Source organism: Phoenix dactylifera, chromosome 4, assembly GCF_051530095.1.
Source record: "Phoenix dactylifera cultivar Ajwa chromosome 4, Ajwa_hap1_PhDact_Kaust_v1.1, whole genome shotgun sequence".
Taxonomy (NCBI): Eukaryota; Viridiplantae; Streptophyta; class Magnoliopsida; order Arecales; family Arecaceae; genus Phoenix; species Phoenix dactylifera.
The window spans coordinates 33,878,173-33,903,147 of record NC_143193.1 but is presented as its reverse complement, the minus strand read 5'-3'; the positions used below and the strand labels follow the sequence as shown (position 1 = coordinate 33,903,147).

General features: G+C 48.0%; 37 non-coding genes and 16 pseudogenes across 37 annotated transcripts; all 53 read left to right on the top strand.

Annotated features, from left to right (window-relative positions):
- The first annotated feature begins 125 nt into the window (after positions 1-125).
- LOC149754329 (5S ribosomal RNA) lies at positions 126-244 on the top strand (annotated as a pseudogene).
- Positions 245-491: 247 nt separating this feature from the next.
- On the top strand, positions 492-610 carry LOC149754328 (5S ribosomal RNA). The gene has a single exon (XR_016402785.1). It is a non-coding gene; the product is annotated as a 5S ribosomal RNA (ribosomal RNA).
- Positions 611-857: 247 nt separating this feature from the next.
- On the top strand, positions 858-976 carry LOC149754327 (5S ribosomal RNA). Its single transcript, XR_016405022.1, has one exon. It is a non-coding gene; the product is annotated as a 5S ribosomal RNA (ribosomal RNA).
- A 245-nt stretch (positions 977-1,221) lies between these two features.
- On the top strand, positions 1,222-1,340 carry LOC149754326 (5S ribosomal RNA). Its single transcript, XR_016408691.1, has one exon. It is a non-coding gene; the product is annotated as a 5S ribosomal RNA (ribosomal RNA).
- A 246-nt stretch (positions 1,341-1,586) lies between these two features.
- LOC149754325 (5S ribosomal RNA) lies at positions 1,587-1,705 on the top strand. Its single transcript, XR_016404084.1, has one exon. It is a non-coding gene; the product is annotated as a 5S ribosomal RNA (ribosomal RNA).
- A 246-nt stretch (positions 1,706-1,951) lies between these two features.
- On the top strand, positions 1,952-2,070 carry LOC149754324 (5S ribosomal RNA; annotated as a pseudogene).
- Positions 2,071-2,317: 247 nt separating this feature from the next.
- On the top strand, positions 2,318-2,436 carry LOC149754323 (5S ribosomal RNA). Its single transcript, XR_016408839.1, has one exon. It is a non-coding gene; the product is annotated as a 5S ribosomal RNA (ribosomal RNA).
- Positions 2,437-2,684: 248 nt separating this feature from the next.
- Positions 2,685-2,803, top strand: LOC149754322 (5S ribosomal RNA). Its single transcript, XR_016412686.1, has one exon. It is a non-coding gene; the product is annotated as a 5S ribosomal RNA (ribosomal RNA).
- A 245-nt stretch (positions 2,804-3,048) lies between these two features.
- LOC149754321 (5S ribosomal RNA) lies at positions 3,049-3,167 on the top strand. Its single transcript, XR_016408689.1, has one exon. It is a non-coding gene; the product is annotated as a 5S ribosomal RNA (ribosomal RNA).
- Positions 3,168-3,413: 246 nt separating this feature from the next.
- Positions 3,414-3,532, top strand: LOC149754320 (5S ribosomal RNA). The gene has a single exon (XR_016404083.1). It is a non-coding gene; the product is annotated as a 5S ribosomal RNA (ribosomal RNA).
- A 248-nt stretch (positions 3,533-3,780) lies between these two features.
- LOC149754319 (5S ribosomal RNA) lies at positions 3,781-3,899 on the top strand. The gene has a single exon (XR_016407776.1). It is a non-coding gene; the product is annotated as a 5S ribosomal RNA (ribosomal RNA).
- A 246-nt stretch (positions 3,900-4,145) lies between these two features.
- On the top strand, positions 4,146-4,264 carry LOC149754318 (5S ribosomal RNA). Its single transcript, XR_016408817.1, has one exon. It is a non-coding gene; the product is annotated as a 5S ribosomal RNA (ribosomal RNA).
- A 247-nt stretch (positions 4,265-4,511) lies between these two features.
- On the top strand, positions 4,512-4,630 carry LOC149754317 (5S ribosomal RNA). The gene has a single exon (XR_016403508.1). It is a non-coding gene; the product is annotated as a 5S ribosomal RNA (ribosomal RNA).
- Positions 4,631-4,875: 245 nt separating this feature from the next.
- Positions 4,876-4,994, top strand: LOC149754316 (5S ribosomal RNA). Its single transcript, XR_016408688.1, has one exon. It is a non-coding gene; the product is annotated as a 5S ribosomal RNA (ribosomal RNA).
- A 246-nt stretch (positions 4,995-5,240) lies between these two features.
- LOC149754315 (5S ribosomal RNA) lies at positions 5,241-5,359 on the top strand. The gene has a single exon (XR_016404768.1). It is a non-coding gene; the product is annotated as a 5S ribosomal RNA (ribosomal RNA).
- Positions 5,360-5,606: 247 nt separating this feature from the next.
- On the top strand, positions 5,607-5,725 carry LOC149754314 (5S ribosomal RNA; annotated as a pseudogene).
- Positions 5,726-5,972: 247 nt separating this feature from the next.
- Positions 5,973-6,091, top strand: LOC149754313 (5S ribosomal RNA). Its single transcript, XR_016408838.1, has one exon. It is a non-coding gene; the product is annotated as a 5S ribosomal RNA (ribosomal RNA).
- Positions 6,092-6,337: 246 nt separating this feature from the next.
- On the top strand, positions 6,338-6,456 carry LOC149754312 (5S ribosomal RNA). The gene has a single exon (XR_016405063.1). It is a non-coding gene; the product is annotated as a 5S ribosomal RNA (ribosomal RNA).
- Positions 6,457-6,701: 245 nt separating this feature from the next.
- On the top strand, positions 6,702-6,820 carry LOC149754311 (5S ribosomal RNA; annotated as a pseudogene).
- A 246-nt stretch (positions 6,821-7,066) lies between these two features.
- Positions 7,067-7,185, top strand: LOC149754310 (5S ribosomal RNA; annotated as a pseudogene).
- Positions 7,186-7,433: 248 nt separating this feature from the next.
- On the top strand, positions 7,434-7,551 carry LOC149754309 (5S ribosomal RNA). Its single transcript, XR_016408870.1, has one exon. It is a non-coding gene; the product is annotated as a 5S ribosomal RNA (ribosomal RNA).
- Positions 7,552-7,797: 246 nt separating this feature from the next.
- Positions 7,798-7,916, top strand: LOC149754308 (5S ribosomal RNA). The gene has a single exon (XR_016408815.1). It is a non-coding gene; the product is annotated as a 5S ribosomal RNA (ribosomal RNA).
- Positions 7,917-8,163: 247 nt separating this feature from the next.
- On the top strand, positions 8,164-8,282 carry LOC149754307 (5S ribosomal RNA). The gene has a single exon (XR_016412685.1). It is a non-coding gene; the product is annotated as a 5S ribosomal RNA (ribosomal RNA).
- A 245-nt stretch (positions 8,283-8,527) lies between these two features.
- On the top strand, positions 8,528-8,646 carry LOC149754306 (5S ribosomal RNA; annotated as a pseudogene).
- Positions 8,647-8,893: 247 nt separating this feature from the next.
- On the top strand, positions 8,894-9,012 carry LOC149754305 (5S ribosomal RNA). Its single transcript, XR_016403422.1, has one exon. It is a non-coding gene; the product is annotated as a 5S ribosomal RNA (ribosomal RNA).
- A 245-nt stretch (positions 9,013-9,257) lies between these two features.
- LOC149754304 (5S ribosomal RNA) lies at positions 9,258-9,376 on the top strand. The gene has a single exon (XR_016408260.1). It is a non-coding gene; the product is annotated as a 5S ribosomal RNA (ribosomal RNA).
- Positions 9,377-9,623: 247 nt separating this feature from the next.
- LOC149754303 (5S ribosomal RNA) lies at positions 9,624-9,742 on the top strand. The gene has a single exon (XR_016407780.1). It is a non-coding gene; the product is annotated as a 5S ribosomal RNA (ribosomal RNA).
- Positions 9,743-9,988: 246 nt separating this feature from the next.
- LOC149754302 (5S ribosomal RNA) lies at positions 9,989-10,107 on the top strand (annotated as a pseudogene).
- Positions 10,108-10,354: 247 nt separating this feature from the next.
- On the top strand, positions 10,355-10,473 carry LOC149754301 (5S ribosomal RNA). Its single transcript, XR_016408442.1, has one exon. It is a non-coding gene; the product is annotated as a 5S ribosomal RNA (ribosomal RNA).
- A 247-nt stretch (positions 10,474-10,720) lies between these two features.
- Positions 10,721-10,839, top strand: LOC149754300 (5S ribosomal RNA; annotated as a pseudogene).
- Positions 10,840-11,085: 246 nt separating this feature from the next.
- Positions 11,086-11,204, top strand: LOC149754299 (5S ribosomal RNA). Its single transcript, XR_016404557.1, has one exon. It is a non-coding gene; the product is annotated as a 5S ribosomal RNA (ribosomal RNA).
- A 246-nt stretch (positions 11,205-11,450) lies between these two features.
- Positions 11,451-11,569, top strand: LOC149754298 (5S ribosomal RNA). The gene has a single exon (XR_016408642.1). It is a non-coding gene; the product is annotated as a 5S ribosomal RNA (ribosomal RNA).
- Positions 11,570-11,815: 246 nt separating this feature from the next.
- Positions 11,816-11,934, top strand: LOC149754297 (5S ribosomal RNA; annotated as a pseudogene).
- A 246-nt stretch (positions 11,935-12,180) lies between these two features.
- On the top strand, positions 12,181-12,299 carry LOC149754296 (5S ribosomal RNA). Its single transcript, XR_016407742.1, has one exon. It is a non-coding gene; the product is annotated as a 5S ribosomal RNA (ribosomal RNA).
- A 247-nt stretch (positions 12,300-12,546) lies between these two features.
- LOC149754295 (5S ribosomal RNA) lies at positions 12,547-12,665 on the top strand. The gene has a single exon (XR_016405625.1). It is a non-coding gene; the product is annotated as a 5S ribosomal RNA (ribosomal RNA).
- A 246-nt stretch (positions 12,666-12,911) lies between these two features.
- On the top strand, positions 12,912-13,030 carry LOC149754294 (5S ribosomal RNA; annotated as a pseudogene).
- A 246-nt stretch (positions 13,031-13,276) lies between these two features.
- Positions 13,277-13,395, top strand: LOC149754293 (5S ribosomal RNA). Its single transcript, XR_016404556.1, has one exon. It is a non-coding gene; the product is annotated as a 5S ribosomal RNA (ribosomal RNA).
- Positions 13,396-13,641: 246 nt separating this feature from the next.
- LOC149754292 (5S ribosomal RNA) lies at positions 13,642-13,760 on the top strand. The gene has a single exon (XR_016404830.1). It is a non-coding gene; the product is annotated as a 5S ribosomal RNA (ribosomal RNA).
- A 246-nt stretch (positions 13,761-14,006) lies between these two features.
- On the top strand, positions 14,007-14,125 carry LOC149754291 (5S ribosomal RNA). The gene has a single exon (XR_016404432.1). It is a non-coding gene; the product is annotated as a 5S ribosomal RNA (ribosomal RNA).
- Positions 14,126-14,371: 246 nt separating this feature from the next.
- LOC149754290 (5S ribosomal RNA) lies at positions 14,372-14,490 on the top strand (annotated as a pseudogene).
- A 247-nt stretch (positions 14,491-14,737) lies between these two features.
- On the top strand, positions 14,738-14,856 carry LOC149754289 (5S ribosomal RNA; annotated as a pseudogene).
- A 246-nt stretch (positions 14,857-15,102) lies between these two features.
- On the top strand, positions 15,103-15,221 carry LOC149754288 (5S ribosomal RNA; annotated as a pseudogene).
- A 248-nt stretch (positions 15,222-15,469) lies between these two features.
- On the top strand, positions 15,470-15,588 carry LOC149754287 (5S ribosomal RNA). The gene has a single exon (XR_016401323.1). It is a non-coding gene; the product is annotated as a 5S ribosomal RNA (ribosomal RNA).
- Positions 15,589-15,834: 246 nt separating this feature from the next.
- LOC149754286 (5S ribosomal RNA) lies at positions 15,835-15,953 on the top strand (annotated as a pseudogene).
- A 247-nt stretch (positions 15,954-16,200) lies between these two features.
- On the top strand, positions 16,201-16,319 carry LOC149754285 (5S ribosomal RNA). Its single transcript, XR_016403319.1, has one exon. It is a non-coding gene; the product is annotated as a 5S ribosomal RNA (ribosomal RNA).
- Positions 16,320-16,565: 246 nt separating this feature from the next.
- On the top strand, positions 16,566-16,684 carry LOC149754284 (5S ribosomal RNA). Its single transcript, XR_016407183.1, has one exon. It is a non-coding gene; the product is annotated as a 5S ribosomal RNA (ribosomal RNA).
- A 247-nt stretch (positions 16,685-16,931) lies between these two features.
- Positions 16,932-17,050, top strand: LOC149754283 (5S ribosomal RNA; annotated as a pseudogene).
- Positions 17,051-17,296: 246 nt separating this feature from the next.
- On the top strand, positions 17,297-17,415 carry LOC149754282 (5S ribosomal RNA). The gene has a single exon (XR_016405389.1). It is a non-coding gene; the product is annotated as a 5S ribosomal RNA (ribosomal RNA).
- A 248-nt stretch (positions 17,416-17,663) lies between these two features.
- LOC149754281 (5S ribosomal RNA) lies at positions 17,664-17,782 on the top strand. Its single transcript, XR_016401322.1, has one exon. It is a non-coding gene; the product is annotated as a 5S ribosomal RNA (ribosomal RNA).
- A 246-nt stretch (positions 17,783-18,028) lies between these two features.
- Positions 18,029-18,147, top strand: LOC149754280 (5S ribosomal RNA). Its single transcript, XR_016401321.1, has one exon. It is a non-coding gene; the product is annotated as a 5S ribosomal RNA (ribosomal RNA).
- A 246-nt stretch (positions 18,148-18,393) lies between these two features.
- LOC149754279 (5S ribosomal RNA) lies at positions 18,394-18,512 on the top strand (annotated as a pseudogene).
- A 247-nt stretch (positions 18,513-18,759) lies between these two features.
- LOC149754278 (5S ribosomal RNA) lies at positions 18,760-18,878 on the top strand. Its single transcript, XR_016403318.1, has one exon. It is a non-coding gene; the product is annotated as a 5S ribosomal RNA (ribosomal RNA).
- Positions 18,879-19,124: 246 nt separating this feature from the next.
- LOC149754277 (5S ribosomal RNA) lies at positions 19,125-19,243 on the top strand. Its single transcript, XR_016407182.1, has one exon. It is a non-coding gene; the product is annotated as a 5S ribosomal RNA (ribosomal RNA).
- The last annotated feature ends 5,732 nt before the right edge of the window (positions 19,244-24,975 follow it).

The following is a 24,975-nucleotide window of genomic DNA, read 5'->3' as shown; positions in this document are numbered from 1 at the left end:
TGCCATGCAGCATAGCGGGACCAGCGCGTTGAATCCTACGCCAGAGCGGCCCCGGCGGCGCGAATGTCTCGGGCCGCCAAGGTCGGCTGCTTTGTCATAAAAGGGAGTTTCGAAGGGCATGTCATGGGTGCGATCATACCAGCACTAATGCACCGGATCCCATCAAAACTCCGTAGTTAAGCGTGCTTGGGCGAGGGTAGTACTAGGATGGGTGACCCTATGGAAAGTCCTCATGTTGCACCCCTTTTATTTTTTGCCGGCTTTTTTATTTTTTGATAATATTTATTTTTAATTTTTCGGCCTTTGGCTTTTCCTCTTCGGATAATTTTTTTTCCCCGAAAATAAACTGAGTCCGGAGACTGGCGGTGCCATGCAGCATAGCGGGACCAGCGCGTTGAATCCTACGCCAGAACGGCCCTGGCGGCGCGAATATCTCGGGCCGTCGAGACCGGCTCCCTTGTCATAAAAAGGAGTTTCGAAGGTTTTGTCATGGGTGCGATCATACCAGCACTAATGCACCGGATCCCATCAGAACTCCGCAGTTAAGCGTGCTTGGGCGAGAGTAGTACTAGTATGGGTGACCCCCCGGGAAGTCCTCGTGTTGCACCCCATTTATTTTTTGCCCTTTTTTTTATTTTTTGATAATATTTATTTTTAATTTTTCGGCTTTTGGCTTTTCCACTTCGGATAATTTTTTTCCCCCGAAAATAAACTGAGTCCGGAGACTGGCGGTGCCATGCAGCATAGCGGGACCAGCGCGTTGAATCCTACGCCAGAACGGCCCCGGCGGCGCGAATGTCTCGGGCCGTCGAGGTCTCCTACTTTGTCATATAAGAGAGTTTCGAAGGGAATGTCATGGGTGCGACCATACCAGCACCAATGCACCGGATCCCATCAGAACTCCGCAGTTAAGCGTGCTTGGGCAGGAGAAGTACTAGGATGGGTGACCCCCTGGGAAGTCCTCGTGTTGCACCCCTTTTATTTTTTGCCCTTTTCTTATTTTTTGATAATATTTATTTTTAATTTTTCGGCTTTTGGCTTTTCCTCTTCGGATAATTTTTGCCCCCGAAAATAAACTGAGTCCGGAGACTGGCGGTGCCATGCAGCATAGCGGGACCAGCGCGTTGAATCCTACGCCAGAACGGCCCCGCCAGCGCGAATGTCTCGGGCCGTCGAGGTCTGCTGCTTTGTCATAAAAGGAAGTTTTGAAGGGCATGTCATGGGTGCGATCATACCAGCACTAATGCACCGGATTCCATCAGAACTCCGCAGTTAAGCATGCTTGGGCGAGAGTAGTACTAGGATGGGTGACCCTCTGGGAAGTCCTCGTGTTACACCCCTTTAATTTTTTGCCCGCTTTTTTATTTTTTGATAATATTTATTTTTAATTTTTCGGCTTTTGGCTTTTCCACTCCGGATAATTTTTTTCCTCCCAAAATAAACTGAGTTCGGAGACTGGCGGTGCCATGCAAATAGCGGGACCAGCGCGTTGAATTCTACGCCAGAACGGCCCCGGCGGCGAGAATGTCTCGGGCCGTCGAGACCGGCTGCTTTGTCATAAAAGGGAGTTTCGAAGGGCTTGTCATGGGTGCGATCATACCAGCACTAATGCACCGGATCCCATCAGAACTCCGCAGTTAAGCGTGCTTGGGCGAGAGTAGCACTAGGATGGGTGACCACCTGGGAAGTCCTCGTGTTGCACCCCTTTTATTTTTTGCCCTTTTTTTATTTTTTGATAATATTTATTTTTAATTTTTTGGCTTTTGGCTTTTCCGCTTCGGATAATTTTTTTCCTCCGAAAATAAACTGAGTCCGGAGACTGGCGGTGCCATGCAGCATAGCGGGACCAGCGCGTTGAATCCTACGCCAGAGCGGCCCCGGCGGCGCGAATGTCTCGGGCCGTCGAGGTCGGCTGCTTTGTCATAAAAGGGAGTTTCGAAGGGCATGTCTTGGGTGCGATCATACCAGCACTAATGCACCGGATCCCATCAAAACTCCGCAGTTAAGCGTGCTTGGGCGCGGGTAGTACTAGGATGGGTGACCCTATGGAAAGTCCTCATGTTGCACCCCTTTTATTTTTTGCCGGCTTTTTTATTTTTTGATAATATTTATTTTTAATTTTTCGGCCTTTGGCTTTTCCTCTTCGGATAATTTTTTTTCCCCGAAAATAAACTGAGTCCGGAGACTGGCGGTGCCATGCAGCATTGCGGGACCAGCGCGTTGAATCCTACGCCAGAACGGCCCTGGCGGCGCGAATGTCTCGGGCCGTCGAGACCGGCTCCCTTGTCATAAAAAGGAGTTTCGAAGGTTTTGTCATGGGTGCGATCAGACCAGCACTAATGCACCGGATCCCATCAGAACTCCGCAGTTATGCGTGCTTGGGCGAGAGTAGTACTAGTATGGGTGACCCCCCGGGAAGTCCTCGTGTTGCACCCCATTTATTTTTTGCCCTTTTTTTTTATTTTTTGACAATATTTATTTTTAATTTTTCGGCTTTTGGCTTTTCCACTTCGGATAATTTTTTTCCCCCGAAAATAAACTGAGTCCGGAGACTGGCGGTGCCATGCAGCATAGCGGGACCAGCGCGTTGAATCCTACGCCAGAACGGCCCCGGCGGCGCGAATGTCTCGGGCCGTCGAGGTCTGCTGCTTTGTCATATAAGAGAGTTTCGAAGGGAATGTCGTGGGTGCGATCATACCAGCACTAATGCACCGGATCCCATCAGAACTCCGCAGTTAAGCGTGCTTGGGCGGGAGAAGTACTAGGATGGGTGACCCCCTGGGAAGTCCTCGTGTTGCACCCCTTTTATTTTTTGCCCTTTTCTTATTTTTTGATAATATTTATTTTTAATTTTTCGGCTTTTGGCTTTTCCTCTTCGGATAATTTTTGCCCCCGAAAATAAACTGAGTCCGGAGACTGGCGGTGCCATGCAGCATAGCGGGACCAGCGCGTTGAATCCTACGCCAGAACGGCCCCGCCAGCGCGAATGTCTCGGGCCGTCGAGGTCTGCTGCTTTGTCATAAAAGGAAGTTTCGAAGGGCATGTCATGGGTGCGATCATACCAGCACTAATGCACCGGATTCCATCAGAACTCCGCAGTTAAGCATGCTTGGGCGAGAGTAGTACTAGGATGGGTGACCCTCTGGGAAGTCCTCGTGTTACACCCCTTTAATTTTTTGCCCGCTTTTTTATTTTTTCATAATATTTATTTTTAATTTTTCGGCTTTTGGCTTTTCCACTCCGGATAATTTTTTTCCTCCCAAAATAAACTGAGTTCGGAGACTGGCGGTGCCATGCAAATAGCGGGACCAGCGCGTTGAATTCTACGCCAGAACGGCCCCGGCGGCGCGAATGTCTCGGGCCGTCGAGACCGGCTGCTTTGTCATAAAAGGGAGTTTCGAAGGGCTTGTCATGGGTGCGATCATACCAGCACTAATGCACCGGATCCCATCAGAACTCCGCAGTTAAGCGTGCTTGGGCGAGAGTAGCACTAGGATGGGTGACCACCTGGGAAGTCCTCGTGTTGCACCCCTTTTATTTTTTGCCCGTTTTTTTTATTTTTTGATAATATTTATTTTTAATTTTTTGGCTTTTGGCTTTTCCGCTTCGGATAATTTTTTTCCTCCGAAAATAAACTGAGTCCGGAGACTGGCGGTGCCATGCAGCATAGCGGGACCAGCGCGTTGAATCCTACGCCAGAACGGCCCCGGCGGTGCGAATGTCTCGGGCCGTCGAGACCTGCTGCTTTGTCATAAAAGGGAGTTTCGAAGGGCTTGTCATGGGTGCGATCATCCCAGCACTAATGCACCGGATCTCATCAGAAATCCGCAGTTAAGCGTGCTTGGGCGAGAGTAGTACTAGGATGGGTGACCCCCTGGGAAGTCCTCGTGTTGCACCCCTTTTATTTTTTGCCCGCTTTTTTATTTTTTGATAATATTTATTTTGAATTTTTCGGCTTTTGGCTTTTTCTCTTCGGATAATTTTTTCCTCCGAAAATAAACTGAGTTCGGAGACTGGCGGTGCCATGCAGCATAGCGGGACCAGCGCGTTGAATCCTACGCCAGAACGGCCCCGGCGGCGCGAATGTCTCGGGCCGTCGAGACCGGCTGCTTTGTCATAAAAGAGAGTTTCGAAGGTCTTGTCATGGGTGCGATCATACCAGCACTAATGCACCGGATCCCATCAGAACTGCGCAGTTAAGCGTGCTTGGGCGAGAGTAGCACTAGGATGGGTGACCACCTGGGAAGTCCTCGTGTTGCACCCCATTTATTTTTTGCCCTTTTTTTTATTTTTTGATAATATTTATTTTTAATTTTTCGGCTTTTGGCTTTTCCACTTCGGATAATTTTTTTCCCCCAAAAATAAACTGAGTCCGGAGACTGGCGGTGCCATGCAGCATAGCGGGACCAGCGCGTTGAATCCTACGCCAGAACGGCCCCGGCGGCGCGAATGTCTCGGGCCGTCGAGGTCTGCTGCTTTGTCATATAAGAGAGTTTCGAAGGGAATGTCATGGGTGCGACCATACCAGCACTTATGCACCGGATCCCATCAGAACTCCGCAGTTAAGCGTGCTTGGGCAGGAGAAGTACTAGGATGGGTGACCCCCTGGGAAGTCCTCGTGTTGCACCCCTTTTATTTTTTGCCCTTTTCTTATTTTTTGATAATATTTATTTTTAATTTTTCGGCTTTTGGCTTTTCCTCTTCGGATAATTTTTGCCCCCGAAAATAAACTGAGTCCGGAGACTGGCGGTGCCATGCAGCATAGCGGGACCAGCGCGTTGAATCCTACGCCAGAACGGCCCCGCCAGCGCGAATGTCTCGGGCCGTCGAGGTCTGCTGCTTTGTCATAAATGGAAGTTTCGAAGGGCATGTCATGGGTGCGATCATACCAGCACTAATGCACCGGATTCCATCAGAACTCCGCAGTTAAGCATGCTTGGGCGAGAGTAGTACTAGGATGGGTGACCCTCTGGGAAGTCCTCGTGTTACACCCCTTTAATTTTTTGCCCGCTTTTTTATTTTTTGATAATATTTATTTTTAATTTTTCGGCTTTTGGCTTTTCCACTCCGGATAATTTTTTTCCTCCCAAAATAAACTGAGTTCGGAGACTGGCGGTGCCATGCAAATAGCGGGACCAGCGCGTTGAATTCTACGCCAGAACGGCCCCGGCGGCGCGAATGTCTCGGGCCGTCGAGACCGGCTGCTTTGTCATAAAAGGAAGTTTCGAAGGGCTTGTCATGGGTGCGATCATACCAGCACTAATGCACCGGATCCCGTCAGAACTCCGCAGTTAAGCGTGCTTGGGCGAGAGTAGCACTAGGATGGGTGACCACCTGGGAAGTCCTCGTATTGCACCCCTTTTATTTTTTGCCTGTTTTTTTATTTTTTGATAATATTTATTTTTAATTTTTTGGCTTTTGGCTTTTCCGCTTCGGATAATTTTTTTCCTCCGAAAATAAACTGAGTCCGGAGACTGGCGGTGCCATGCAGCATAGCGGGACCAGCGCGTTGAATCCTACGCCAGAGCGGCCCCGGCGGCGCGAATGTCTCGGGCCGTCGAGGTCGGCTGCTTTGTCATAAAAGGGAGTTTCGAAGGGCATGTCATGGGTGCGATCATACCAGCACTAATGCACCGGATCCCATCAAAACTCTGCAGTTAAGCGTGCTTGGGCGAGGGTAGTACTAGGATGGGTGACCCTATGGAAAGTCCTCATGTTGCACCCCTTTTATTTTTTGCCGGCTTTTTTATTTTTTGATAATATTTATTTTTAATTTTTCGGCCTTTGGCTTTTCCTCTTCGGATAATTTTTTTTCTCCGAAAATAAACTGAGTCCGGAGACTGGCGGTGCCATGCAGCATTGCGGGACCAGCGCGTTGAATCCTACGCCAGAACGGCCCTGGCGGCGCGAATGTCTCGGGCCGTCGAGACCGGCTCCCTTGTCATAAAAAGGAGTTTCGAAGGTTTTGTCATGGGTGCGATCAGACCAGCACTAATGCACCGGATCCCATCAGAACTCCGCAGTTATGCGTGCTTGGGCGAGAGTAGTACTAGTATGGGTGACCCCCCGGGAAGTCCTCGTGTTGCACCCCATTTATTTTTTGCCCTTTTTTTATTTTTTGATAATATTTATTTTTAATTTTTCGGCTTTTGGCTTTTCCACTTCGGATAATTTTTTTCCCCCGAAAATAAACTGAGTCCGGAGACTGGCGGTGCCATGCGGCATAGCGGGACCAGCGCGTTGAATCCTACGCCAGAACGGCCCCGGCGGCGCGAATGTCTCGGGCCGTCGAGGTCTGCTGCTTTGTCATATAAGAGAGTTTCGAAGGGAATGTCGTGGGTGCGATCATACCAGCACTAATGCACCGGATCCCATCAGAACTCCGCAGTTAAGCGTGCTTGGGCGGGAGAAGTACTAGGATTGGTGACCCCCTGGGAAGTCCTCGTGTTGCACCCCTTTTATTTTTTGCCCTTTTCTTATTTTTTGATAATATTTATTTTTAATTTTTCGGCTTTTGGCTTTTCCTCTTCGGATAATTTTTGCCCCCGAAAATAAACTGAGTCCGGAGACTGGCGGTGCCATGCAGCATAGCGGGACCAGCGCGTTGAATCCTACGCCAGAACGGCCCCGCCAGCGCGAATGTCTCGGGCCGTCGAGGTCTGCTGCTTTGTCATAAAAGGAAGTTTCGAAGGGCATGTCATGGGTGCGATCATACCAGCACTAATGCACCGGATTCCATCAGAACTCAACAGTTAAGCATGCTTGGGCGGGAGTAGTACTAGGATGGGTGACCCTCTGGGAAGTCCTCGTGTTACACCCCTTTAATTTTTTGCCCGCTTTTTTATTTTTTGATAATATTTATTTTTAATTTTTCGGCTTTTGGCTTTTCCACTCCGGATAATTTTTTTCCTCCCAAAATAAACTGAGTTCGGAGACTGGCGGTGCCATGCAAATAGCGGGACCAGCGCATTGAATTCTACGCCAGAACGGCCCCGGCGGCGCGAATGTCTCGGGCCGTCGAGACCGGCTGCTTTGTCATAAAAGGGAGTTTCGAAGGGCTTGTCATCGGTGCGATCATACCAGCACTAATGCACCGGATCCCATCAGAACTCCGCAGTTGAGCGTGCTTGGGCGAGAGTAGCACTAGGATGGGTGACCACCTGGGAAGTCCTCGTGTTGCACCCCTTTTATTTTTTGCCCGTTTTTTTTATTTTTTGATAATATTTATTTTTAATTTTTTGGCTTTTGGCTTTTTCGCTTCGGATAATTTTTTTCCTCCGAAAATAAACTGAGTCCGGAGACTGGCGGTGCCATGCAGCATAGCGGGACCAGCGCGTTGAATCCTACGCCAGAACGGCCCCGGCGGTGCGAATGTCTCGGGCCGTCGAGACCTGCTGCTTTGTCATAAAAGGGAGTTTCGAAGGGCTTGTCATGGGTGCGATCATCCCAGCACTAATGCACCGGATCTCATCAGAACTCCGCAGTTAAGCGTGCTTGGGCGAGAGTAGTACTAGGATGGGTGACCCCTGGAAAGTCCTCGTGTTGCACCCCTTTTATTTTTTGCCAGCTTTTTTATTTTTTGATAATATTTATTTTTAATTTTTCGGCTTTTGGCTTTTTCTCTTCGGATAATTTTTTCCTCCGAAAATAAACTGAGTTCGGAGACTGGCGGTGCCATGCAGCATAGCGGGACCAGCGCGTTGAATCCTACGCCAGAACGGCCCCGGCGGCGCGAATGTCTCGGGCCGTCGAGACCGGCTGCTTTGTCATAAAAGGGAGTTTCGAAGGTCTTGTCCTGGGTGCGATCATACCAGCACTAATGCACCGGATCCCATCAGAACTGCGCAGTTAAGCGTGCTTGGGCGAGAGTAGCACTAGGATGGGTGACCACCTGGGAAGTCCTCGTGTTGCACCCCTTTTATTTTTTGCCCCTTTTTTTATTTTTTGATAATATTTATTTTTAATTTTTCGGCTTTTGGCTTTTCCACTTCGGATAATTTTTTTCCCCCGAAAATAAACTGAGTCCGGAGACTGGCGGTGCCATGCAGCATAGCGGGACCAGCGCGTTGAATCCTACGCCAGAACGGCCCCGGCGGCGCGAATGTCTCGGGCCGTCGAGGTCTGCTGCTTTGTCATATAAGAGAGTTTCGAAGGGAATGTCATGGGTGCGATCATACCAGCACTAATGCACCGGATCCCATCAGAACTCCGCAGTTAAGCGTGCTTGGGCGGGAGAAGTACTAGGATGGGTGACCCCCTGGGAAGTCCTCGTGTTGCACCCCTTTTATTTTTTGCCCTTTTCTTATTTTTTGATAATATTTATTTTTAATTTTTCGGCTTTTGACTTTTCCTCTTCGGATAATTTTTGCCCCCGAAAATAAACTGAGTCCGGAGACTGGCGGTGCCATGCAGCATAGCGGGACCAGCGCGTTGAATCCTACGCCAGAACGGCCCCGGCGGCGCGAATGTCTCGGGCCGTCGAGGTCGGCTGCTTTGTCATAAAAGGGAGTTTCGAAGGGCATGTCATGGGTGCGATCATACCAGCACTAATGCACCGGATCCCATCAAAACTCCGCAGTTAAGCGTGCTTGGGCGAGGGTAGTACTAGGATGGGTGACCCTATGGAAAGTCCTCATGTTGCACCCCTTTTATTTTTTGCCCGCTTTTTTATTTTTTGATAATATTTATTTTTAATTTTTCGGCCTTTGGCTTTTCCTCTTCGGATAATTTTTTTTCCCCGAAAATAAACTGAGTCCGGAGACTGGCGGTGCCATGCAGCATAGCGGGACCAGCGCGTTGAATCCTATGCCAGAACGGCCCCGGCGGCGCGAATGTCTCGGGCCGTTGAGGTCTGCTGCTTTGTCATATAAGAGAGTTTCGAAGGGAATGTCATGGGTGCGATCATACCTGCACTAATGCACCGGATCCCATCAGAACTCCGCTGTTAAGCGTGCTTGGGCGGGAGAAGTACTAGGATGGGTGACCCCCTGGGAAGTCCTCGTGTTGCACCCCTTTTATTTTTTGCCATTTTTTTATTTTTTGATAATATTTATTTTTAATTTTTCTGCTTTTGGCTTTTCCTCTTCGGATATTTTTTTCCTCCAAAAATAAACTTAGTCCGGAGACTGGCGGTGCCATGCAGCATAGCGGGACCAGCGCATTGAATCCTACGCCAGAACGGCCCCGCCAGCGCGAATGTCTCGGGCCGTCGAGGTCTGCTGCTTTGTCATAAAAGGAAGTTTCGAAGGGCATGTCATGGGTGCGATCATACCAGCACTAATGCACCGGATTCCATCAGAACTCCGCAGTTAAGCATGCTTGGGCAAGAGTAGTACTAGGATGGGTGACCCTCTGGGAAGTCCTCGTGTTGCACCCCTTTAATTTTTTGCCCGCTTTTTTATTTTTTGATAATATTTATTTTTAATTTTTCGGCTTTTGGCTTTTCCACTCCGGATAATTTTTTTCCTCCCAAAATAAACTGAGTTCGGAGACTGGCGGTGCCATGCAGCATAGCGGGACCAGCGCGTTGAATCCTACGCTAGAACGGCCCCGGCGGTGCGAATGTCTCGGGTCGTCGAGACCTGCTGCTTTGTCATAAAAGGGAGTTTCGAAGGGCTTGTCATGGGTGCGATCTTCCCAGCACTAATGCACCGGATCCCATCAGAACTCCGCAGTTAAGCGCGCTTGGGCGAGAGTAGTACTAGGATGGGTGACCCCCTGGGAAGTCCTCGTGTTGCACCCCTTTTATTTTTTGCCCGCTTTTTTATTTTTTGATAATATTTATTTTTAATTTTTCGGCTTTTGGCTTTTTCTCTTCGGATAATTTTTTCCTCCGAAAATAAACTGAGTCCGGAGACTGGCGGTGCCATGCAGCATAGCGGGACCAGCGCGTTGAATCCTACGCCAGAACGGCCCCGGCGGCGCGAATGTCTCGGGCCGTCGAGGTCTGCTGCTTTGTCATATAAGAGAGTTTCGAAGGAAATGTCATGGGTGCGATCATACCAGCAATAATGCACCGGATCCGATCAGAACTCCGCAGTTAAGCGTGCTTGGGCGGGAGTAGTACTAGGATGGGTGACCCCCTGGGATGTCCTCGTGTTGCACCCCTTTAATTTTTTGCCCGCTTTTTCATTTTTTGATAATATTTATTTTTAATTTTTCGGCTTTTGGCTTTTCCACTCCGGATAATTTTTTTCCTCCCAAAATAAACTGAGTTCGGAGACTGGCGGTGCCATGCAGCCTAGCGGGACCAGCGCGTTGAATTCTACGCCAGAACGGCCCCGGCGGCGCGAATGTCTCGAGCCGTCGAGACCGGCTGCTTTGTCATAAAAGGGAGTTTCGAAGGGCTTGTCATGGGTGCGATCATACCAGCACCAATGCACCGGATCCCATCAGAACTCCGCAGTTAAGCGAGCTTGGGCGAGAGTAGCACTAGGATGGGTGACCACCTGGGAAGTCCTCGTGTTGCACCCCTTTTATTTTTTGCCCTTTTTTTATTTTTTGATAATATTTATTTTTAATTTTTCGGCTTTTGGCTTTTTCCGCTTCGGATAATTTTTTTCCTCCGAAAATAAACTGAGTCCGGAGACTGGCGGTGCCATGCAGGATAGCGGGACCAGCGCGTTGAATCCTACGCCAGAACGGCCCCGGCGGTGCGAATGTCTCGGGCCGTCGAGACCTGCTGCTTTGTCATAAAAAGGAGTTTCGAAGGGCTTGTCATGGTTGCGATCATCCCAGCACAAATGCACCGGATCCCATCAGAACTCCGCAGTTAAGCGTGCTTGGGCGAGAGTACTACTAGGATGGGTGACCCCTTGGGAAGTCCTCGTGTTGCACCCCTTTTATTTTTTGCCCGCTTTTTTATTTTTTGATAATATTTATTTTTAATTTTTCGGCTTTCGGCTTTTCCTCTTCGGATAATTTTTTCTCCCGAAAATAAACAGAGTCCGGAGACTGGCGGTGCCATGCAGCATAGCGGGACCAGCGCGTTGAATCCTACGCTAGAACGGCCCCGTCGGCGCGAATGTCTCGGGCCGTCGAGGTCTGCTGCTTTGTCATAAAAGGAAGTTTCGAAGGGCATGTCATGGGTGCGATCATACCAGCACTAATGCACCGGATTCCATCGGAACTCCGCAGTTAAGCGTGCTTGGGCGAGAGTAGTACTAGGATGGGTGACCCTCTGGGAAGTCCTCGTGTTGCACCCCTTTAATTTTTTGCCCGCTTTTTTATTTTTTGATAATATTTATTTTTAATTTTTCGGCTTTTGGCTTTTCCACTCCGGATAATTTTTTCCTCCGAAAATAAACTGAGTTCGGAGACTGGCGGTGCCATGCAGCATAGCGGGACTAGCGCGTTGAATTTTACGCCAGAACGGCCCCGGCGGCGCGAATGTCTCTGGCCGTCGAGACCGGCTGCTTTGTCATAAAAAGGAGTTTCGAAGGGCTTGTCATGGGTGCGATCATACCAGCACAAATGCACCGGATACCATCAGAACTCCGCAGTTAAGCGTGCTTGGGCGAGAGTAGTACTAGGATGGGTGACCCCCCAGGAAGTCCTCGTGTTGCACCCCTTTTATTTTTTGCCCTTTTTTTATTTTTGGATAATATTTATTTTTAATTTTTCAGCTTTTGGATTTTTCACTTCGGTTAATTTTTTTTCCACGAAAATAAACTGAGTCCGCAGACTGGCGGTGCCATGCAGCATAGCGGGACCAGCGCGTTGAATCCTACGCCAAAACGGCCCCGGCGGCGCGAATGTCTCGGGCCGTCAAGACCGGCTGCTTTGTCATAAAAGGGAGTTTCGAAGGGCTTGTCATGGGTGCGATCATACCAGCACTAATGCACCGGATCCCATCAAAACTCCGCAGTTAAGCGTGCTTGGGCAAGAGTAGCACTAGAATGGGTGACCACCTGGGAAGTCCTCGTGTTGCACCCCTTTTATTTTTTGCCCCATTTTTTATTTTTTGATAATATTTATTTTTAATTTTTCGGCTTTTGGCTTTTCCTCTTCTGATATTTTTTTCCTCCGAAAATAAACTGAGTCCGGAAACTGGCGGTGCCATGCAGCATAGCGGGACCAGCGCGTTGAATCCTACGCCAGAACGGCCCCGCCGGCGCGAATGTCTCGGGCCGTCGAGGTCTGCTGCTTTGTCATAAAAGGAAGTTTCGAAGGGCATGTCATGGGTGCGATCATACCAGCACTAATGCACCGGATTCCATCAGAACTCCGCAGTTAAGCATGCTTGGGCGAGAGTAGTAGTAGGATGGGTGACCCTCTGGGAAGTCCTCGTGTTGCACCCCTTTAATTTTTTGCCCGCTTTTTTATTTTTTGATAATATTTATTTTTAATTTTTCGGCTTTTGGCTTTTCCACTCCGGATAATTTTTTTCCTCCGAAAATAAACTGAGTTCGGAGACTGGCGGTGCCATGCAGCATAGCGGGACCAGCGCGTTGAATTTTACGCCAGAACGGCCCCGGCGGCGCGAATGTCTCGGGCCGTCGAGACCGGCTGCTTTGTCATAAAAAGGAGTTTCGAAGGGCTTGTCATGGGTGCGATCATACCAGCACTAATGCGCCGGATCCCATCAGAACTCCGCAGTTAAGCGTGCTTGGGCGAGAGTAGCACTAGGATGGGTGACCACCTGGGAAGTCCTCGTGTTGCACCCCTTTTATTTTTTGCCCTTTTTTTATTTTTTGATAATATTTATTTTTAATTTTTCGGCTTTTGGCTTTTCCTCTTCGGATAATTTTTTTCCTCCCAAAATAAACTGAGTTCGGAGACTGGCGGTGCCATGCAGGATAGCGGGACCAGCGCGTTGAATCCTACGCCAGAACGGCCCCGACGGTGCGAATGTCTCGGGCCGTCGAGACCTGCTGCTTTGTCATAAAAAGGAGTTTCGAAGGGCTTGTCATGGGTGCGATCATCCCAGCACTAATGCACCGGATCCCATCAGAACTCCGCAGTTAAGCGTGCTTGGGCGAGAGTACTACTAGGATGGGTGACCCCCTTGGAAGTCCTCGTGTTGCGCCCCTTTTATTTTTTGCCCGCTTTTTTATTTTTTGCTAATATTTATTTTTAATTTTTCGGCTTTCGGCTTTTCCTCTTCGGATAATTTTTTCCCCCGAAAATAAACAGAGTCCGGAGACTGGCGGTGCCATGCAGCATAGCGGGACCAGCGCGTTGAATCCTACGCTAGAACGGCCCCGTCGGCGCGAATGTCTCGGGCCGTCGAGGTCTGCTGCTTTGTCATAAAAGGAAGGTTCGAAGGGCATGTCATGGGTGCGATCATACCAGCACTAATGCACCGGATTCCATCGGAACTCCGCAGTTAAGCGTGCTTGGGCGAGAGTAGTACTAGGATGGGTGACCCTCTGGGAAGTCCTCGTGTTGCACCCCTTTAATTTTTTGCCCGCTTTTTTATTTTTTGATAATATTTATTTTTAATTTTTCGGCTTTTGGCTTTTCCACTCCGGATAATTTTTTCCTCCGAAAATAAACTGAGTTCGGAGACTGGCGGTGCCATGCAGCATAGCGGGACCAGCGCGTTGAATTTTACGCCAGAACGGCCCCGGCGGCGCGAATGTCTCTGGCCGTCGAGACCGGCTGCTTTGTCATAAAAAGGAGTTTCGAAGGGCTTGTCATGGGTGCGATCATACCAGCACAAATGCACCGGATCCCATCAGAACTCCGCAGTTAAGCGTGCTTGGGCGAGAGTAGTACTAGGATGGGTGACCCCCCAGGAAGTCCTCGTGTTGCACCCCTTTTATTTTTTGCCCTTTTTTTATTTTTGGATAATATTTATTTTTAATTTTTCAGCTTTTGGATTTTTCACTTCGGATAATTTTTTTTCCACGAAAATAAACTGAGTCCGCAGACTGGCGGTGCCATGCAGCATAGCGGGACCAGCGCGTTGAATCCTACGCCAGAACGGCCCCGGCGGCGCGAATGTCTCGGGCCGTCGAGACCGGCTGCTTTGTCATAAAAGGGAGTTTCGAAGGGCTTGTCATGGGTGCGATCATACCAGCACTAATGCACCGGATCCCATCAGAACTCCGCAGTTAAGCGTGCTTGGGCGGGAGTAGTACTAGGATGGGTGACCCCCTGGGAAGTCCTCGTGTTGCACCCCTTTTATTTTTTGCCCGCTTTTTTATTTTTTGATAATATTTATTTTTAATTTTTCGGCTTTTGGCTTTTCCACTTCGGATAATTTTTTTTCCCGAAAATAAACTGAGTCCGGAGACTGGCGGTGCCATGCAGCATAGCGGGACCAGCGCGTTGAATCCTACGCCAGAACGGCCCCGCCAGCGCTAATGTCTCGGGCCGTCGAGGTCTGCTGCTTTGTCATAAAAGGAAGTTTCGAAGGGCATGTCATGGGTGCGATCATACCAGCACTAATGCACCGGATTCCATCAGAACACCGCAGCTAAGCATGCTTGGGCGAGAGTAGTACTAGGATGGGTGACCCTCTGGAAAGTCCTCGTGTTGCACCCCTTTAATTTTTTGCCCGCTTTTTTATTTTTTGATAATATTTATTTTTAATTTTTTGGCTTTTGGCTTTTCCACTCCGGATAATTTTTTTCCTCCGAAAATAAACTGAGTTCGGAGACTGGCGGTGCCATGCAGCATAGCGGGACCAGCGCGTTGAATTTTACGCCAGAACGGCCCCGGCGGCGCGAATGTCTCGGGCCGTCGAGACCGGCTGCTTTGTCATAAAAAGGAGTTTCGAAGGGCTTGTCATGGGTGCGATCATACCAGCACTAATGCGCCGGATCCCATCAAAACTCCGCAGTTAAGCGTGCTTGGGCGAGAGTAGCACTAGGATGGGTGACCACCTGAGAAGTCCTCGTGTTGCACCCCTTTTATTTTTTGCCCTTTTTTTATTTTTTGATAATATTTATTTTTAATTTTTCGGCTTTTGGCTTTTCCTCTTCGGATAATTTTTTTCCTCCCAAAATAAACTGAGTTCGGAGACTGGCGGTGCCATGCAGCATAGCGGGACCAGCGCGTTGAATTCTACGCCAGAACGGCCCCGGCGGCGCGAATGTCTCGGGCCGTCGAGACCGGCTGCTTTGTCATAAAAGGGAGTTTCGAAGGGCTTGTCATGGGTGCGATCATACCAGCACTAATGCACCGGATGCCATCAGAACTCCGCAGTTAAGCGTGCTTGGGCGAGAGTAGCACTAGGATGGGTGACCCCCCGGGAAGTCCTCGTGTTGCACCCCATTTATTTTTTGCCCGTTTTTTTTATTTTTTGATAATATTTATTTTTAATTTTTCGGCTTTTGGCTTTTCCACTTCGGATAATTTTTTTCCCCCGAAAATAAACTGAGTCCGGAGACTGGCGGTGCCATGCAGCATAGCGGGACCAGCGCGTTGAATCCTACGCCAGAACGGCCCCGGCGGCGCGAATGTCTCGGGCCGTCGAGGTCTGCTGCTTTGTCATATAAGAGAGTTTCGAAGGGAATGTCATTGGTGCGATCATACCAGCACTAATGCACCGGATCCCATCAGAACTCCGCAGTTAAGCGTGCTTGGGCGGGAGTAGTACTAGGATGGGTGACCCCCTGGGAAGTCCTCGTGTTGCACCCCTTTTATTTTTTGCCCGCTTTTTTATTTTTTGATAATATTTATTTTTAATTTTTCGGCTTTTGGCTTTTCCACTTCGGATAATTTTTTTTCCCGAAAATAAACTGAGTCCGGAGACTGGCGGTGCCATGCAGCATAGCGGGACCAGCGCGTTGAATCCTACGCCAGAACGGCCCCGCCAGCGCTAATGTCTCGGGCCGTCGAGGTCTGCTGCTTTGTCATAAAAGGAAGTTTCGAAGGGCATGTCATGGGTGCGATCATACCAGCACTAATGCACCGGATTCCATCAGAACACCGCAGCTAAGCATGCTTGGGCGAGAGTAGTACTAGGATGGGTGACCCTCTGGAAAGTCCTCGTGTTGCACCCCTTTAATTTTTTGCCCGCTTTTTTATTTTTTGATAATATTTATTTTTAATTTTTCAGCTTTTGGCTTTTCCACTCCGGATAATTTTTTTCCTCCGAAAATAAACTGAGTTCGGAGACTGGCGGTGCCATGCAGCATAGCGGGACCAGCGCGTTGAATGCTACGCCAGAAAGGCCCCGGCGGCGCGAATGTCTCGGGCCGTCGAGACCGGCTGCTTTGTCATAAAAGGGAGTTTCGAAGGGCTTGTCATGGGTGCGATCATACCAGCACTAATGCACCGGATCCCATCAGAACTCCGCAGTTAAGCGTGCTTGGGCGAGAGTAGCACTAGGATGGGTGACCACCTGGGAAGTCCTCGTGTCGCACCCCTTTTATTTTTTGCCCTTTTTTTATTTTTTGATAATATTTATTTTTAATTTTTCGGCTTTTGGCTTTTCCGCTTCGGATAATTTTTTTCCTCCGAAAATAAACTGAGTCCGGAGACTGGCGGTGCCATGCAGCATAGCGGGACCAGCGCGTTGAATCCTACGCCAGAACGGCCCCGGCGGTGCGAATGTCTCGGGCCGTCGAGACCTGCTGCTTTGTCATAAAAGGGAGTTTCGAAGGGCTTGTCATGGGAGCGATCATACCAGCACTAATGCACTGGATCCCATCAGAACTCCGCAGTTAAGCGTGCTTGGGCGAGAGTAGTACTAGGATGGTTGACCCCCTGGGAAGTCCTCGTGTTGCACCCCTTTTATTTTTTGCCCGCTTATTTATTTTTTGATAATATTTATTTTTAATTTTTCGGCTTTTGGCTTTTCCACTCCGGATAATTTTTTTCCTCCGAAAATAAACTGAGTTCGGAGACTGGCGGTGCCATGCAGCATAGCGGGACCAGCGCGTTGAATTTTACGCCAGAACGGCCCCGGCGGCGCGAATGTCTCGGGCCGTCGAGACCGGCTGCTTTGTCATAAAAAGGAGTTTCGAAGGGCTTGTCATGGGTGCGATCATACCAGCACTAATGCGCCGGATCCCATCAAAACTCCGCAGTTAAGCGTGCTTGGGCGAGAGTAGCACTAGGATGGGTGACCACCTGAGAAGTCCTCGTGTTGCACCCCTTTTATTTTTTGCCCTTTTTTTATTTTTTGATAATATTTATTTTTAATTTTTCGGCTTTTGGCTTTTCCTCTTCGGATAATTTTTTTCCTCCCAAAATAAACTGAGTTCGGAGACTGGCGGTGCCATGCAGCATAGCGGGACCAGCGCGTTGAATTCTACGCCAGAACGGCCCCGGCGGCGCGAATGTCTCGGGCCGTCGAGACCGGCTGCTTTGTCATAAAAGGGAGTTTCGAAGGGCTTGTCATGGGTGCGATCATACCAGCACTAATGCACCGGATCCCATCAGAACTCCGCAGTTAAGCGTGCTTGGGCGAGAGTAGCACTAGGATGGGTGACCCCCCGGGAAGTCCTCGTGTTGCACCCCATTTATTTTTTGCCCGTTTTTTTTATTTTTTGATAATATTTATTTTTAATTTTTCGGCTTTTGGCTTTTCCACTTCGGATAATTTTTTTCCCCCGAAAATAAACTGAGTCCGGAGACTGGCGGTGCCATGCAGCATAGCGGGACCAGCGCGTTGAATCCTACGCCAGAACGGCCCCGGCGGCGCGAATGTCTCGGGCCGTCGAGGTCTGCTGCTTTGTCATATAAGAGAGTTTCGAAGGGAATGTCATTGGTGCGATCATACCAGCACTAATGCACCGGATCCCATCAGAACTCCGCAGTTAAGCGTGCTTGGGCGGGAGTAGTACTAGGATGGGTGACCCCCTGGGAAGTCCTCGTGTTGCACCCCTTTTATTTTTTGCCCGCTTTTTTATTTTTTGATAATATTTATTTTTAATTTTTCGGCTTTTGGCTTTTCCACTTCGGATAATTTTTTTTCCCGAAAATAAACTGAGTCCGGAGACTGGCGGTGCCATGCAGCATAGCGGGACCAGCGCGTTGAATCCTACGCCAGAACGGCCCCGGCGGCGCGAATGTCTCGGGCCGTCGAGGTCTGCTGCTTTGTCATATAAGAGAGTTTCGAAGGGAATGTCATTGGTGCGATCATACCAGCACTAATGCACCGGATCCCATCAGAACTCCGCAGTTAAGCGTGCTTGGGCGGGAGTAGTACTAGGATGGGTGACCCCCTGGGAAGTCCTCGTGTTGCACCCCTTTTATTTTTTGCCCGCTTTTTTATTTTTTGATAATATTTATTTTTAATTTTTCGGCTTTTGGCTTTTCCACTTCGGATAATTTTTTTTCCCGAAAATAAACTGAGTCCGGAGACTGGCGGTGCCATGCAGCATAGCGGGACCAGCGCGTTGAATCCTACGCCAAAACGGCCCCGCCAGCGCTAATGTCTCGGGCCGTCGAGGTCTGCTGCTTTGTCATAAAAGGAAGTTTCGAAGGGCATGTCATGGGTGCGATCATACCAGCACTAATGCACCGGATTCCATCAGAACACCGCAGCTAAGCATGCTTGGGCGAGAGTAGTACTAGGATGGGTGACCCTCTGGAAAGTCCTCGTGTTGCACCCCTTTAATTTTTTGCCCGCTTTTTTATTTTTTGATAATATTTATTTTTAATTTTTCAGCTTTTGGCTTTTCCACTCCGGATAATTTTTTTCCTCCGAAAATAAACTGAGTTCGGAGACTGGCGGTGCCATGCAGCATAGCGGGACCAGCGCGTTGAATGCTACGCCAGAAAGGCCCCGGCGGCGCGAATGTCTCGGGCCGTCGAGACCGGCTGCTTTGTCATAAAAGGGAGTTTCGAAGGGCTTGTCATGGGTGCGATCATACCAGCACTAATGCACCGGATCCCATCAGAACTCCGCAGTTAAGCGTGCTTGGGCGAGAGTAGCACTAGGATGGGTGACCACCTGGGAAGTCCTCGTGTCGCACCCCTTTTATTTTTTGCCCTTTTTTTATTTTTTGATAATATTTATTTTTAATTTTTCGGCTTTTGGCTTTTCCGCTTCGGATAATTTTTTTCCTCCGAAAATAAACTGAGTCCGGAGACTGGCGGTGCCATGCAGCATAGCGGGACCAGCGCGTTGAATCCTACGCCAGAACGGCCCCGGCGGTGCGAATGTCTCGGGCCGTCGAGACCTGCTGCTTTGTCATAAAAGGGAGTTTCGAAGGGCTTGTCATGGGAGCGATCATACCAGCACTAATGCACTGGATCCCATCAGAACTCCGCAGTTAAGCGTGCTTGGGCGAGAGTAGTACTAGGATGGTTGACCCCCTGGGAAGTCCTCGTGTTGCACCCCTTTTATTTTTTGCCCGCTTATTTATTTTTTGATAATATTTATTTTTAATTTTTCGGCTTTCGGCTTTTCCTCTTCGGATAATTTTTTCCCCCGAAAATAAACAGAGTCCGGAGACTGGCGGTGCCATGCAGCATAGCGGGACCAGCGCGCTGAATCCTACGCTAGAACGGCCCCGTCGGCGCGAATGTCTCGGGCCGTCGAGGTCTGCTGCTTTGTCATAAAAGGGAGTTTCGAAGGGCTTGTCATGGGTGCGATCATGCCAGCACTAATGCACTGGATCCCATCAGAACTCCGCAGTTAAGCGTGCTTGGGCGAGAGTAGTTGTAATAACCCCAAAATATTTTTTTTATATAAAAAAGGATAGAATAGTCCTTTTCAATTAATATAAGGGGTAAAATAGGAAAGAATCAAAAGATAATGGCATAGTTGTAGATGCATTGAAGTGGTAAGGGTAAAATTGGAAGGAATCAAAAGTTAATGGCATAACCGTAGATATGTTGAAGTGTTAGGGGCAAAATGGGAATTTAATAATATTAAAAAAAAGGGTGAATAGTATCTTGATGTGATTTAATTGGAGGGTTTGAGCTGGCTTTTGGAATGAAACCGAGAGAAAGAGGGAGGGGGTTCTCAGGCGTGAAACAGAGGAAAGAAAGAAAGAAAAAGAGAAGAAGAAGAAGAAGAAAGAAGAAGAGGAAGGGGATTCAAGGAGGAAAGGGATCCCGGTTGCACTTCCAGCTGAAGGGAAAAACGTAGATCTCCTTCCCCTCTACGCAAGGACCTCGATTTCCAAAAAGAAAAAGGTAAATATCCGTCCCTATCTAGTCTTTTGATGACATTAGGCTATACAAAGGGTGGATATAGTCTAGAGGGGTCGGATAAGGGTTGTAGAGGCGGTTAAAAGAGGAAGAATCGGATTTTGACAAATTTTTCCGGCACTACGGAAAAACTGTGTCGAAGTTCCAACTTCGGCGAATTATTTAGGGGGTCAAACGACCTCCGATAGTAATGCATGTTACCTCTTTGGAATCCTCTATGAGTGTAGAATGTTAGGTAAAAATTTCATCAAATCTGGAGTTTGGAAAGTGGATCAAACCCGGGATGAAGTAACCGGCTGTCGGTCCGGGTTACTGTTCATCCGAGTGGGAAAATAAGAAATTTTATGCCAAAATAGGGTATTAAGCCTAGATTAGGCTAAGAGAAACCTTGTACTCATGCAAGGGAGTCCCTAATACACATAAATGATGAGTTAATTAATAGAAAAGGAAAAAGAGAAAGAAAAGAAAAGATTTAGGGAACGGGGGAGTTGAATCAATTAAAGTTCCCTATATTATAATTGGCACGTAGATTATGGCCCTTGATACAAGACTAAATGTATTGTAAATGCATGTCACAGTTGGGCAAGAAGCTAGGGAACAAGAGGAAGAAGTTCCCCACTGCCTGCAGTAGATTTTTGGAGGCGTATCAGGGCTGTGCCGGATTGACAGGTGAGTGGGAGTCATGTACTTTGCACTATGAGCATCCTTAATTCATTTTCATGAATGTCGCCAAGTGTGAATTGATTCCACTTGAGCATATTGATTGATATTGTGGTAGATTCCTCTATGTTTTGTTCTCCATGCTTGATTATTCTGTACATGCATTTGAGGGAACATTGAGAGGAATTACGAGGGGTAGATGAGTAATTAAATGGGTTCCAAATTGTGAAATGACTTCTTTTGTAAATTGATTTCATTTCCTCCATTTCAAAGACTTGTAGAGCCCTTCTCATGGTATATTGAGTTGCATTGCACACCCTTGACCCCTCACTCCCAACCCTGATGTTAGTTTATGATTGGGTCGGAGTCGAGTGAGTGGTAGTCTTGATCATACTCCTTTTTAGTAGAGTATTGGGAGGGTGCATTATGGCATTTATGCATGGCTTGGCAGTATCTGCAGGACACCTATAGTCGATGGGGTTGAACATCGGCCTTTGTGCACATAGTAGCCTTCTGGGTGGGCGGAGCCCAGTCCCTTCCTAGGGGGGACACGGCCCTAGGCGTAGGATCGGCCGGTCCTACGACTTATATTCTGCTTGCCGCCGGGCATAGTAAGACCCCGCGAGGTGCAGTATGGCTTTCCGCGGATGTAGAATTCCCGCGAGGTGCTGTTTAGTATGTAGATGTGAGATGGATTTCTGTTCTGGATACTGGCCGGCATTTATATGATCAGTGTGGTGTCTTATCCTGCATATGCATGTGACAGTAGGGAGTTGTTGCTGGTTCGCCTGGGGCGTAAAACCCACCTCCCGATAGCTGTCTAGCATTTATGTTATCGGTATGGTGTCTTATCCTGCATATGCATGTGACAGTAGGAAGTTGTTGCTGGTTCGCCTGGGGCGTAAAACCCACCTTCCGACAGCTGTCTAGTGATGATTTACATATTGGTGTGGTGTCATATTCGATGTATGCATGTGACAGTAGGGAGTTGTTGCTGGTTCGCCTGGGGCGTAAAACCCACCTCCCGATAGCTGTCTTATTGATGATTCAGCCTATTGACACCTGATTTATATGATTCAGTACTATGACATGTTGAGCATATTCATGAGTAGGATATATATTTACTTGATTATTCCATATATGCTTCAGATGAGTTGATATTGATTATGGTGATATTGATGATTTACTCCATATTCTTTATGTTGAGTTCATGTTCATCTTGTTATTGATCTTGAGATTTTATCTCGAGCCATGATTATATCTTGTCTCATGTGCATAGTACTCTCTACTCCACTCACTGAGTATTTATATACTCACTCCCCAGTTTGATGTTTTTGATTGCAGGAAAGGTATTGTATAGAGAGGAGCAGGATTAGTGGTTGCCTGCTAGCTGTGCCGCTCCATAGTATAGTATAGTATAATGTAGATAGAGGTTTATATCTTTTGGTGTATTATAAACCTTCTATTGTATATAGTGCATAATTACAGTCATAGATCCTGTTGTGGATATGGGTTTGACCATGGATGGAATGGGAACCAGATTTTTATACATATGAGTTATATGCCTGAGATAATGTATTGATATATATTGTCCAGGTTCATTATGTGACGGATTATGTGATTGCTGCTCTGACAGGTAGTGTGTTGTATGTATTGAGATAATCCTGACAGGTCACTATAGGAAAAGTGATCATTTTGTGCATGCATCATGCCAAATTTTTCAAGTCTTATTGATGATTGATAGGTAGTAGGGTTCTACGCGGTGGCTGGTGGCCTTATGCCTACCCGCACCCTAGGACCGTCGCGGCGGCCCGCCGGGAACGGGGCGGGGGTCGTGACAAAGCTTGGTATCAGAGCAAAGGTTAAGAAGAGTCCTGTCAGAGCAATAGGGTGAGTCAGGATTAAGTATAGGATTATACTATGGAGCATAGGATTTTTCTATATGTTATTTTATGAGTTATTTACAACTCAGTAAAATATATCATGACTCAGTGTGTAACGACTGTCCTCTCTTTTTGACTCTTTTAGAGACATATAAAGAATACTTCCAAGGAGAATGGAGCCAGATATAGCATTGGATGCGGGTTCCGCACATGTCGAGCCCCAAAGAGAAAAATCTCCTCCTGCTGATAGACGGAGGGTTGATGATCAAGGAGATGTAGGAAGTAGAGATGCATTGATGGAACAGTTACTGGCGGAGAATCAGGCTCTGAGGGAGCAGATTGCTCGGGGGAAATCTCCTGCCCCGTCAGTAGTATCCATCCCACCTCCTGTACCTGTGCCAAGAAGTTTGGCCAGGCGGGCTCTAGATGATGAGGGGATTACTGTACAGGAATTTCTGAGGCTCAGAACCCCAGAGTTTAAGGGGGAAGAAGGTGAAGATCCTCAGAGATTCCTGGAGGAGACTGAAAAGATGATACGGAGACTGCCCTGTTCTGATGCAAGAGCTATAGAACTTGTAGGGCTTACAATGAAGGAAGATGCCTGGGACTGGTACCAGAGACAAGTGGAGGACAGATTGTATAGTAGGAATCCTCCAACCTGGGAAGAGTTCAGGCAAGCAGTGATGGATGAGTTTTTGTCTCCGGCTGAGAGGCAGAATCGGGCTCTTCAGTTTGAGAGGCTGAAGCAGATGCCCGGAATGAGCGTATCTGAGTACGCTCATGAGTTCACTAGATTGGGGAAGTATGCTCCTTACATCATCCCCACTGAAGCTGCCAGGATAGAAAGGTTCAGACGAGGTCTGATTTTCCCGCTTTATAATGCAGTACTGGCAGTAGAGGTCCCCACCTTGTCTAGGCTAATAGATAAAGCAAAACAGTGGGAGACCAGAAACAAAGAGGAAAGAGCTGAAAGAGAACAGAAGAAAATGAGTATGGGGAAAGGGCAAAGCAGTAGAAATAGATCTGAGGGAGTAGATCTCTCGGAGGGCCCGACGGAGCAGTCTATACGCTCAGCTCCACCTGCCCCACGTAAGAGGAAATGGAGGGAAAGAGGTCAATCACAAGATACTTTTCTGCCATCAGTACCTCGTCCTCCGGTCACTATGGCCAGAACGGAATCCAAGTTCCAATCATGGCCAGTATGTGGCATATGTGGGAAGCAGCACCCTGGCAGATGCAGAATGGGTCAGGGAGTGTGCTACAGATGTGGACAGCCGGGTCATTTTGTCAGAGAATGCCCGCAGGGTGCCACCCAGCAGTTTGTGCCTTTAACATCCTACCCTTCTGTGCAGATGGACAGGCCTAGTAGTAGGGAGCCTGTAGGCAGAGGTAGAGGTCAAGCACAAACATCACAGCAGAGTGCTGGACCATCTCAACTGTCAGCTCCAGTAGACAGAGGGCAAGGAAGGGTGTTCACGGTAAATCCACAGGAGGCACAGACATCGAATGCAGCTATGACAGGTAATTTACTCTTTTAAATTCGAGGACGAATTTTATATAAGGGGGGGAGGATGTAATAACCCCAAAATATTTTTTTTATATAAAAAAGGATAGAATAGTCCTTTTCAATTAATATAAGGGGTAAAATAGGAAAGAATCAAAAGATAATGGCATAGTTGTAGATGCATTGAAGTGGTAAGGGTAAAATTGGAAGGAATCAAAAGTTAATGGCATAACCGTAGATATGTTGAAGTGTTAGGGGCAAAATGGGAATTTAATAATATTAAAAAAAAGGGTGAATAGTATCTTGATGTGATTTAATTGGAGGGTTTGAGCTGGCTTTTGGAATGAAACCGAGAGAAAGAGGGAGGGGGTTCTCAGGCGTGAAACAGAGGAAAGAAAGAAAGAAAAAGAGAAGAAGAAGAAGAAGAAAGAAGAAGAGGAAGGGGATTCAAGGAGGAAAGGGATCCCGGTTGCACTTCCAGCTGAAGGGAAAAACGTAGATCTCCTTCCCCTCTACGCAAGGACCTCGATTTCCAAAAAGAAAAAGGTAAATATCCGTCTCTATCTAGTCTTTTGATGACATTAGGCTATACAAAGGGTGGATATAGTCTAGAGGGGTCGGATAAGGGTTGTAGAGGCGGTTAAAAGAGGAAGAATCGGATTTTGACAAATTTTTCCGGCACTACGGAAAAACTGTGTCGAAGTTCCAACTTCGGCGAATTATTTAGGGGGTCAAACGACCTCCGATAGTAATGCATGTTACCTCTTTGGAATCCTCTATGAGTGTAGAATGTTAGGTAAAAATTTCATCAAATCTGGAGTTTGGAAAGTGGATCAAACCCGGGATGAAGTAACCGGCTGTCGGTCCGGG